This window comes from Vicugna pacos, chromosome 25 (assembly GCF_048564905.1).
Source record: "Vicugna pacos chromosome 25, VicPac4, whole genome shotgun sequence".
Lineage (NCBI taxonomy): Eukaryota > Metazoa > Chordata > Mammalia > Artiodactyla > Camelidae > Vicugna > Vicugna pacos.
The window spans coordinates 7,566,237-7,578,797 of NC_133011.1; positions in this window are offsets into that span (position 1 = coordinate 7,566,237).

Sequence of the window (12,561 nt, forward strand, 5' to 3'; positions counted from 1 at the left end):
CCATATGACCCAGGAATCCCGCTCCTGGGCTTACATCCAGAAGGAACCCTACTTCGGGATGACACCTGCACCTCAATGCTCATAGCAGCACTATTACAATAGCCAAGACATGGAAACAGCCTAAATGTCCATCAACAGGTGACTGGATAAAGAAAGCCTAACAATTACTCTTTTGCTTTGGTTTCCAGGAATCTTGGAGCTAAATCTCATGTTTATTTGAAGTTTTACAATCACTCCAGATACTAAAATATTTATTTCTGGGTTTTTTTCTTTTTTAATCTGTTTCTCCAGTATTTCTTCTTTCATTTCTCCAGTTATCCATTTTAGGATATATTTTTGTTATTATAAGTCACCTCAAGTCTCCGTTCAATTACTTAACATTTTTTATTGCCTCTCCTGCACACAGCACTGGACGGAAGGCGATGGCTACAAGCTGTTAGCTCCTAACCGAGCCCTTGCTTGCACCTCACGAGCACCGCTTTCCTCTGAAATGGGCTCGCAATCCTCTACCAAATAGTCTATTCCAGAATTTAGGTGAGGATCAGCAGTAAACCAAATATATCCTCAAATTCACACCCCTCTCCCCATTTTGGAAAATGGAGATGTTAGCTCCATCACACCCGTCTTCTGACAGAAGACGCTCAGCAGCCATACATCTCAGGCACCATTAACAGGACCGGCTCTAGAGGAAATGGGAAGAGAGTAGCATTTTGGCAGCAGCCTTTCTGCTCCCTTCTTTTTGGGGCAGGGGACCCTTCCCTGGGTCTCCAAACACTAAGCACTGTAGGGCCCACTTCTCATCCTCCTCCAGCTCCCAGCATCCTTCTCAAAGGGCGTCACACACATGGTTTATGTCTGTGCAAAACTCTCTCCCTGGGGACAGTGGAATCTTATCCTTTATAGCCAAGTAGGGGATGAAAGCCTTTACCCTCATTAGAGGAAATGGACACACTAGTAAACAGACTCCGCCCCCCCCCCCCCCGCCCAAGATGGGAAAAGCAAGCCCCCGGGGGCCTTGAGGAAAGTGAGAAATGGGGACCTGCCTGGTGTCTGAAGTCGGCCCACGGAGTCGGGCACCCCCGATGCCTGTGTTGTGCTGCCCCAGGGAGCGCCGGCAGGCTCACATCTCCATGGTGACGCAGCCTGGTTTGTCAGATCTTCCTGAGCTTACAGAGAGCGAAGAAAAACACCAAGCAGATGAACTGAGTCTTTTCGCTCAGCCAGGGAGGTGGGATTGGAATTTTGAGTTGTGACTCCCATCCCTGGAAATGGTTGACACCATCATCTGGGACACTAATACCAGTGTTTTCTGTTGTTTGAAGCTGAAAGGAGAGCCCAGCAGCAGCCCATGTGCTCCTGTCGTCAGGCCTGGGAGGTCTGCTCGGCCTCCTGTGAGCGGACTGCCCGCTTCACGGCAGGTGAACCTGACCCCGACCCCTCCTGCCTCCCAGGGTAACTCACCCGCAGTGACACGTTGTGGTTTATAAAGCACTTGCGCGCAGTCCGTGAGCTGGGTTTAAGTAAGCTCTGCTTGACGGAGGAGGAAACCAGCTCAAGAAAATTTAGTGACTGGCTTAAGGTAAAAACCAGCCGAGTTGGGACTGAGCGGCAGAGCTTCAAGTCCCAGACAAGAGTGATTTTCAGGTCTCTTCAGCTAACGTGTCCACTGGGAGCCAAGCAGCTTGGCCTCCTCCGTCTCAGGCCTCACCCAGCAGACCCTTCCCTCCCTCCACCCCCGCCTCCCCTGGTGCTTTGTTCACACATCTCAAATCCTAGTTAGCAGTTTGGGGCAGTCTGTCCCTGGCCTGAGAGGGTGTCACTGACACGGACAGTGTCTGGTTTAACTCTGATTACCCTCTGCCTAGCGTGGTAAGTGAATAATAACTCATAAACGAATGAATGAACTTGGAGGTGGCCCTGGGCGACCTTACTCAGCCACACACCGAGAGCGCTCTCGTCTTTGCTGCACCCCATATAGAAAAAAAAGTCTTTCTCTTGGCAGTTCCCTCCACTGCTATATTCATCATATAAATGAGCAGGCATTGGATGCTGTGGGACGTTTTGGTGGGAAAGATTTAAGACCCTGGCATCATGTCTGTCTCATCAAGCCCACATCAGAAAATCAAACAAACCAGAATATGATCTTTTATTCTGTTTCTGTCTTAATGGCTTTGGAACTGTGGTCAGTGGAAACAGCCTCATTTGCAATAAAAATATTTCTGGCCAGCCAAGTGGTACATCTGGTTACTCGTGGCATGGGCGAGAAGGAGCTCTTTCATCCCTCAGCAGCCTGGGAGGAGGCATCCGGGCGGGTCTGCCCCTGAGAACATTGGCGAAGTGTCACCCCAGTAACTCTAGGAGAGCTGGGGTGGTGCATTTCATAACTGAGGTCAGAAATCTCGTCCAGAATAAAGTTTGCCTTGGTTTTATGAAATCATGGAGCAGAAGAGATCCTAAATGAAGATAATGCATCTATCCCTCCACTGAAGGACAACTCTGAAATTGTCTGGCAAAATTCTCTTTTTTCTTTAACCTGCAGAATAGGAAGCTCTGAAAACCTCCCTGGACGACCCCTTTAAATACCTCACGACCTTCATGTGAAGAAAAGTTTTCCTTCTTTCTAAACCAAATACCTCTTGCTGAAATTCAAATTCATTTCCTCTTGTTTAGGGATAAGCCAAGGATTGAATGCCTTTGATCAATTTGCATCAATACAGGAAATAAACTTAATTTTTTTAAGATGTTGTGAAGTATCTCTATGAGCAAGTTCTGACTACTGAACTCAGTGACTAAATAAAGGTCCTTTAAGCTGAGGGTGCACCACCTAGAAATGGAGCCCCGTAAACAGCTAGCTGGGACAGGAGAGGCATGGGCAAACCGCTGGGAGAGTGAAGGAGATGGAGCCGAGGACCTTGGGCCCACAACCATTAATTACAGAGGTAAGTCGAGTATTGGCGCCTTAATAATGTCAGTAAGGGCTTGGATCCTCTTCCTTTTCTCCTCTGTTTTCCACAGGGTCAGTCATCTGAAAACCTTCCCCCTTCATTGTGACAAAATAGCTGCAGCAGCTCCAGGCCTCACATTCTTACAGCGCAGCATCCCTTCCAAGCCACAAGCCTGAAACCCCTCTAGACGAGATCAGCTTAGGTCACGTGTCCACACTAGAACCAGGAGCTGAATGTCTTGATTTGCTTGATTTAATTGGGGCCAACTACTGGATCTGGGCTGCAGGGGAGGTCAGCTTCCCAGAAGCACTCATGATTTGTGGGGAAGAAGAAGAAAATGGAATGAAAATCTCATTGCTGTTAGGGAGGGACAAGGTGGACAATTGGATGCTGGGTCATTGTGAAAACAAGCCCCCCTACCCAAGATTAAAAAGCATGATATGATTTTCTGCATCTAAGACATCTGCTCAGACTGGTGTCTTGTCCACTTCAAGACGGTCCATACTCCCTGATGATGACAATTACCTGGCGCACCTGTTGAAGCTGCAGCTCCTGGGGTTCCTCCCTTCAAGCTTCTATTCAGTGGGTATGCGATGGGATCTGAGAATCTTTAATTCAACACATCCTCCAGGTGATGCTTGTGAAACCACCTCACATCCACAACCAATCCCAGTGCCTACTCTTCCTGCTTCTGAAAGCGGGGCAGTATGTCATGGCTGGAAGATCCTGAAGATGAGGGCGTCATGCCCAAATCATGACGCTTGGGTATAGCGTAGACTTCACAAGGGTATTTTCATCGTGAGTACTGGTGATGAGTCTATGAAAATCATTGGTGCCCCATTTGAGCATGAAGTCTGAAGGATGCTGAGTGCTTTGCATGAATTTTCTCCTGTAAGTGATGCATCTCTTTCTGTAGAGAATTTTCAGGCAAAACTGAGACCACCATCCTTCTAAAATATTCCTGTTCAGAATTAAGACAACTTTATAATATATAAAAATTAGGAGCCCCACATAATAACAGTTTCATTTAGTATCTACAGTATGAGGAAATATATAATATCAAGAAATCACTATTTTGTCAATGTTTCTTTGGTTGAAGTTACCTTAATCAATTTTTAATGTAATGGAAGGATTCCCGGGTTAGCCTGTGGCATCCAAGCCTCTGGGAAGAGAAAGGCTGGAGCTGGAGAGAAGTCTGGATCCAGCTGCGACTGCCTGGATTTCTTCTTCTCTCTGTGGGTTTGCAACATCAGTCCTTCAGCATCCCATTTGCCATACTTAAAACAAGAAGATGATGCCAGCCCGTAGTTCTCAGTTGTGGATTACCTCTGTGCCAATCACTTGCACCCCAAATCTCCAGCCCAAGTCCTAGAAGGGAGACTCTGATCCGCTAAGCATAGACAAGGCACCAGCCCTGGGTCCAGTTAGCTGTGACTGGAAAGAAGGGGCTGCAGGTGATATAAACAGGGACCAGGGGCTGTTTTCTACTGGGAGAAGGAAATTGGTTCTCAGAGAAAAAGAATCATTGGAGGCTGAGAAGTTGCCCCTTATAAAGCTGCTGGTACAATTACTGTGAATTCTGTAGATCTTAAATGAATTCTTGTTCTGTTCATCCCAGAGGCATCTGAAAACACTTGAAAAATTGCAGTGCATTCCAGTTCTGGATGCACTTGTGGCTGCTGGACTTACTGCAATAACCCCTCAGTTTTCCCAGGTCCAAGGTGGCACATAGGCACCAGCACTTTAGAGGAAGAAGAAAAAATTGGATGATTCTTGGGAGTCCTTGAGTTCTCTGGTCACATCCTTGGAAAGAAATGCTAAAGAGAACGCTTCACCTGCTAGAAGTGATTAGAGGAGGGGGGACTGGGTCTTTTCCCCTCTGCTTCCCCCATCCCTGGCCTGCCTCAAAGCCAGCCTGGCCACCGTGCCTGTGTGGCTAGCTGTAACAGTTCAGCCTCGGTTGGCAGCAGACTGCCCACTTCCTGGCAACTCGAAACTGCAGGAGACTAATAAAAATGAGCTCTAATGAATGGCCGACTCTACAGTAATATTGAACTCTTGGATTTATTCTTGTTGATAATTTGAGTGGAGTAGACCAAAGGGACTCTTAGTGGTCTAACTAGGAGATAAAATTCTGATGAATGAAGCATTACCTTGTTGCTAAAGGAATGGTGCATAATTAAGAGGGTTGTTGACCCTAATTGAAATGATGTTGCCAAGGTGAACCAAGCAGCAATTCTGGACCAGAGGGAGAGAGAGAGCTTCTTGCTCACTGCAAGCAAAGGAACTAACTTTGGTTTGGGCGAAGTCTAGACATGAGCTTGGCTGATGGGGCTTTGTGGCCTGGATATGGAGCTAGAGCTGAGGAGTGCCAGGTGTCAGATTCTGCCTTAAATAGGCCTCCTGGCTAAGCGGAAGGGACCAGGACAGAGTCAGGGCGCTGGGCATTCCAGGCCTCCATTCGGGATCAGCTGTTGCTCTGCTGGGTGCTCAGGTGAGTAGGGCCAGGTGAAGAACTTCCAGAACATGGAAGCACCAAAAACACAAAAAACAAAAACAAAACAAACAAAAAACCCCAGCCCTCCACAATACCTAATTTAAAATAAATGTAGCAATAAACCTTAAAATTAATTCAGGAATTCTGATCGCTTCCTACTACAACTTCGAGGCATCTTTTAGAAATATCAAATTCTTTCTTAAACAGGCTATTTTAGTTCCCCTCTTGGATCAACCAGCACTGTGGATGAGCGAGAGAAAGAGCCAGGACTGACCACCAACAGGCCTGGGTTCCAGCCCTGGCTCTGCTTCTCAAGTCACTTAGCCTTTATGGCTCCCCAAAAGGTCATCCAGCAAATGATGGTTCCTCACTGGGCCATTGTGAGGGTCAAATGAAATGTCAAAGTGCCTCAGAGACCTTGAAACACTGGACAGGTACACAGAGAGTGCCCTGCTGCTGGAATATTCACCATGCAAGTGCCTGAAACAGGGAGTGGCACCAGAAAGCAAAAGGTTTCGTATCACAGAGAAAATCACTGCTGAAATAGAGTACCTAAAAAATCGGGTCCAAACTGCCTTACACTGAATATAAGAACTCCTTCCTGCCGGAAGAGGGAGGTCTGCCCTTTCCTGATAGTCTGATGCCCACAGTAGCTGACCATACTTGCAAATGCAATGCAAGTGGGTGGCAAGATAAAACTGCAAATCTTGCAATAAATGAGGGATTTCATAAAGTCTATGAAACTGATGTTGGAGACTTTTCAGTTCAGTCAACTGAGCAGTGGCTCCCTAGCTGACCAAGGAGTATGGGCAGAGGTAGGAAGTTACCAAACAAAGAGAGAAAAAGCACAAGGTTAGTGATGCATGTGAGAAACCCATTTGAATAGCAAAGCTTTTTAAGAGGTTTTTGGGGGAAATGATAAAAACTCAAGTATTTTGTAAAAAAATAACTCTTTTTTTGGATTGTGCTACAAAAGTTAAAAGTGAAGAATTAAGTATCAGGCAATCATGTAATTTTGTTGGAAAATTTTCATAAGTAAAAAAATGTTTACTTTATTCATTTTTAAAGAATTAATTAGCTAATAGTTGGTATTATGACCTAACGTTTGTTCAACAGAAAATAAACGAATTATTGCTGTTGTTGTTAAATTTTTTAAAAATTTTATACCACTTTTAAAGGTTACTTTCCATTTACGTCTATTACAAAATATTGGCTATATTCCCATGTTGTACATCCTCGAGCCTATCTTACACCCAGTCGTTTGTATCTTCCACGCCCCCATCACTAGTTTGTACTTTGTATCTGTGAGTCTGCTTCTTCTTTGTTATATTCACTAGTTTGTTGTATTTTTTCAGACTCCACATATAAGTGATATCATACAGTATTTGTCTTTCTCTGTCTGACTTATTTCACTTAACACGATGCCCTCCAAATCCATCCATGTTGCTGCAAATAGCAAAATTTTGTTCTGAGTAGTATTCCATTGTATGTATGTGTTTGTATCACTGCTTCTGTATCCATTCATCTTTTTTTTTTTTTTTGAGTTAAGGTAGATTTATTTAGAGAGATACATATGCATAAAGGCACGAGAAAGGCCACAAGCTGTGGGGGTTGGGTGCTCAGATTAAAAGTAGGTACACATTCCATAGACAGAATGTGGGCCGTCTCTGAAGAGGGAGAAAGAGGGGCCGCTATCCATTCATCTTTTGATGCACACTTAGGTTTTTACTACATGCTGGCAATTGTAAATAATGCTGCTATGAGCATTGGGGTACATGTATCTTTTCAAATTAGTGTTTTTTTCAGATATATATCCAGGAGTGGAATTGCTGCATTATATGGTAGTTCTATTTTTAGTTTTTAAAGGACCCTCCGTACTGTTTTCAACAGTGGCTGCACCAATTTACATTCCCACCAACAACGTACCAGGGTTCCCTTTTCTCCACAGCCTCACCAACATTTGTTATTTGTGTTCTTTCTGATGATGGCCATTCTGACAGGTGTGAGGTGATATCTCATTGAGGTTTTGATTTCCACTTTCCTGATGATTAGCAATGTTGAGTATCTTTTCATATGCCTGTTGGCCATCTGCATTTTCTGTTTGGAAAAATGTCTGTTTGGCTCTTCTGCCCATTTTTTAAAACCAGTTTTGCTTTGTTTTGTTTTTGATGTTGAGTTGTATGGACTGTTTACATATGTTGGATATTAATCCCTTATCAGTCATGTCATTTATGAATATTTTCTCCCATTCAATAGGTTCTTTTTTCAGTAGGTATCAGAACTAGAACAAACCATTTTAAAATTTGCATGGAAACACAAAAGACCCTGAATAACCAAAACAATCTTGAGGAAGAAGAACAGAGCTGGAGGAATCACATTCCCTTACTTCAGACTATACTACAAAGCTACAGTAATGGAAACAGTATGGTACTGGCACAAAAACAGATACATAGATCAATGGAACAGAATAGAGAGCCCAGACATAAACCCACACACTTATGGCCAATTACTCTATGACAAAGAAGGCAAAAACATACAATGGAGAAAAGACAGTCTCTTCTATAAATGGTCCTGGGAAAACCGGACAGCTACATGTAAAAGAATGGAATTAGAATACATCTCTAACACCATATACAGAAATAAACTCAAAATGGGTTAAAGACCTAAATGTAAGACCAGAAACTATAAAACTCCCAGAGGAAAACATAGGCAGAACACTCTGACATAAATTGCAGCAATATTTTTTGGACCTGTCTCCTAAAGTAAAGGAAATAAAATCAAAAATAAACAAATGGGACCTAATTAAACTTAAAAGGCTTTGCACAGCAAAGGAAACCATTGACAAAATGAAATTACAACTTACTGAATGAGAGAAAATTTTTGAAAATAAAACTAATTTTTATAAAAGTTCTTATAAAATGTTTTATTTTCTAGGAAAATCAAATATAGGAGTTTGGGTTTTGACTTTTTTTTCCCACTACTTTATCACAATCTTTTGGTCAATGTTTTAAATGGATCCACTTTCAAGTAGCTTTATTGTTTTCACTGATATCAAGCATTCTCAATTAATGAAGACTTTTTATAATTGTTGAATTATTATTGCTAATTTCATTATTTCCCAGTCTCCCTCAATGGAAATGGTGTTGACAGTCTCCTCAAGCCCCAGGGAGGGAAAGGAATGAGCTTCCAGCCCCTTGTGAGTGGAAAGGCCCAAGGTGTCACTCTTTCAAAGACAAAGTCAAAATGGCTTGGAAACAGGAGAGTGAGAACTGAGCCAAATTTTCCAGGCAAAATTGATGCTGGCATGCCAGCTGGGTGCTGAGAGCACTAGGGCAGGATGTGGCAGGGTTTGGCTGAGAGGCATGAATGTCATGGACTTTGTCCCTCTTGGACCACCAGGCTGGACTTGGCTGCTCCAGCTACCCAAGCAGATGTTACCACATCCTCTCCAGCAGCTCAGCGGCTCCACTGCTCCCTCCCCAGACCTCAGTTGAAAGAGTCAGGGTTCCAGAACACCCTCGATGGCCCTTCAGCAAGGACTTAACTTAGATGCTCTCATCAGTACCCCTTGGAAATAATAAGGCCCCACCTTACCCGCAGGCTGGTTGAGGAATTCCACATGCCAGATTCCTTGGTACTTGATCCATGCAGTTCTGGGCCAGCATGAGAGAAGATGTGCAGCTGGAAGGCAGGATCTTAGGTGCTGCTCTGGGTTCTCCCAGGGGGACCTGGGTTCACAATTCTACCACCTTACTAGTTGTGTGACCTTGACCTGTCTAAACTTTGATGTTTCCCTCTATAAAATAGAAAAGGGTTTACTAAAGGGTCTGCCTCATGGAGTTCGGGGTGTATCTTAGGTCAGATTCTCTAGAAGCAAACCCTGAGAGGAGGATTCACATGCAGGTGGTTTATTTAGGACATGCTCCCACACGGGAGTTGGGGAAGCAGGCGAGGACGGGGCAAAGGCAAAGCAAAGTATGGTTTCCCAGCCTGATCTTCCCACACACTTGGGAGGATGCTGTACATAGACCGTCCCACTCACAAGCGAGTGGGGGTTTTGCACACCTGCGCTGGTTGTTTAGGGGCTAAGGGCATGGAGGGAGGTATATTCCGGGCACTCGGGCACTCTGCCCTGCGGGCAAACAGGCCCAGGAGCCCTTAGGCAGACCTCTGATGAGAGCCACAGGTATGAGCCCTGGAAGCATCATTATGACACAAGAGACCCCAGGATCTGGCAGAGGACGAATGGTGTCTAACACAGCCAGAGCTGAGTGAGAGGATTTGCATAAAACACCTTGCACGGTGCCTGCGCAGACGAGTTGCAGGATACATACCCTCTCTTATTGTTGCCGGTGTCTCTGTGGTTGTAATTATAAAACTATGATTGTCACCCTCTTAGGCATCCTGCCAGGGAAACTTCAGGGGCCTCAGCCGAGGAGCTGGTGGTCAAAGCCCCCATGTGGATAAAGAATGCATCCTAATGTACAGGAAGGAAAGGGCACGAACATTTATTGAACACCTGCTGCTCAAGTGTCAGGCACTGTGCTGAGCGCTTTCATAAGCTGTCTTATAACAATCCCATCAGATAGGATCAGAATCTTCATTTTTATGGCTAAAGAAATGGGTCCAGAAATTCAAAATAAATTACCCCTTGACACACAGCTAAAAACCAATGGAGTCAGGATGCAAAGGCAGTTATGTCTATGTTCTAAAGCAATATTCTTTCTGTCTAAGCTTCAGAGGCTACCCCTAAAAGATGACATAGCAGAGCATACCTGTTGTCTGCCCAATATTTTCTGAGCAGCAGTGTCCCCAGCTAAAATAATGCATCTGCATCCCTTGCAATTAAGGATGGCCAATAAAAGTCAAAGTGGGGGCTCCTTTAAAAAATGGATTCTATCAGAAGGCATTCTTTTTGCCCTTCCCTCTTCCTTCTTCTCCTGCTTAGAATACAGATGTGATGGCTGGTGCCCCAGAAGCCACATTGGGCCATGGAAGCTAGAGGTCTGAACATATTCTAGGTGTTTGGACTTAGTTTATATGAGAGAAAATAAACCTCTACAGTATTGAAGCCACTTTTATTTCTGTTGTCTGTTTCTAGCAGCTGGTCCTAATCCTAACAGATACAGATTATGTGATATTTATGCATTTTTTAAGAAAGACTGTACTATCTTGAGTCAAAGTAAACTACCCACTTGTTCCAGGCCCTCTGTCCTGAAAAATCACACATCACTATGTTATAAAATTGAGCCCATTGAGTCTAAACATGACAGATAATGTCAGACAAACTACAAGCAGCCTGAGGTTTCAGAATTTCCAGGGCAGGTATGAGTTCTTACCTATTGAAACTGTGGAAACTGAGGCACGGGCTGAGAGACAAAGCCCTGATCTGGCAGGGTTCCCCGAAACCCTGGCCTCACTACCACCTGGAATTCTATGCACCCCCACCCCCAACCCACATCACTGTTTCTTGGTCTCCAGCAACTGGCTTCTCCCCAGGGAAGCCACAGCATTTTGCCCTGCATCTCCCAGCCCCCTAACCTTCCCACTATTCAGCAGCCTGTTTCTCTGAGTTAGTCCCAGGAGATGGTGCGTGACTCAAGACCTGACAATGACTTTCATCTATATTCTGCCATTTGCAGGAAGAGTTGATCAGAAGCTCCAGTCAAGAGTGGAAGCTCTGCAGCCCAGAACCCAGAGGAAGGTTTACATAATCAGGGATGGTTTGTCAAAGCAAATTTCACATGCAACTGATTCCATCACCTTGGGACTTGCTGGTGGAATAAATAATCGCAGCACACACTTTGTTAGCTACACCTCATTAGAGATGGGTTTTTGGAAATGGCATCCTGAAGGGTGCTTATCTGTCAATGCTCCTTTTAAGTGTGGTGAGTGTTCCAGATTGGCTTTTCTGAAAAACTAGACTGTCGCCATGGCCAGGTGCAACTTGTCATGGTTACTGCTGCTGTGGGAGCCGAGGGGAGGGGTGTGAGGGCCTGAGCTCACCTTCAGAGCTCGCAGCTTCCAGTGCAGGACAAAAGCTGGGGAGAAGTTTCTTTGCAGAGTGACAGCTGGATCACAACTCTTCCAAAGAAACGTCTAGACTTCTGTGTAACAAAATCCAGCTTCAAGTCACTGTGAATTTCTCCACCTTTCTTCTGCATGTCTCTTGCCCCTGCTCCTTTTCATGTTTGGCCAGCTCTGCTAGGACCACCTCAATGCAACAAAGATACTTTAGTGGAAAATGGCTCTGCCCTGGGTGGGTCACACCACATCAGAAGGTGGAGAGTTACTCTTCTTTGCCTCCAAGCAGGGCTCAGACAGGGGCCCTCCCATAGTGACCACATGAGGGCAAGGATCCCTGAGCTCTCCATTCCCTGAGCACAATACAGCTCCTGTACACAGCAGGCACTTAATATACAAGTTAAACTGAACTGGACTGTCATACTCACATTTGGGTGTCTTTCCACTGTGAGTAGCTCCTCTGAAGTGAGGACTACCTGCCAGGACCTTCTCACACGCTCTAATCCATGCTCGACAGTCCCAGACGGGAGCTTCCAGCTGACACCAGCAAAAGGCTCCGAGCGGAATGGAAACTGCTGACGATATTGGTAGTAGGTAACGGGACTCATACCTCCTTTACAGCCTGGCAAGTTAAAACCTCACAACTGTCCGGCCCAGGGATGCCGAGGAAGATCCGAATCATGTGATTGGTGAGAAAACAAAGACACAGAGCAGTTACTTAATCCAAGATTTCAGGTGATATCCAAACATAGAAATTTTCGTGGATTGTGAAGATCTGGATTTATCCTAAAGGCAAGTTAAGAAATGCCAACTTGCTTCACAAAAGGATTCCTTTCTACTTTTTTAAACTTTCCATTTGTTTTTGTAATATGTAGTTAGTAACCAAAAATTTTTATATACAACGTTCAGCATCACGTTTGGTCCACAAAGCAAAGTTGTATGTCCAGTGGAGCTTGGTGATTGCCAGTCTGTATCCATGAAGCTAGAATACAGCTCATTCTCACACATTTCCAAATAGGAGTCTGGGGCTAACTGGGTGTCATCAGAGGGTCTGCGGTCCCATTCCTTTAGGTAAAAAACAGCAGACACAAGTCC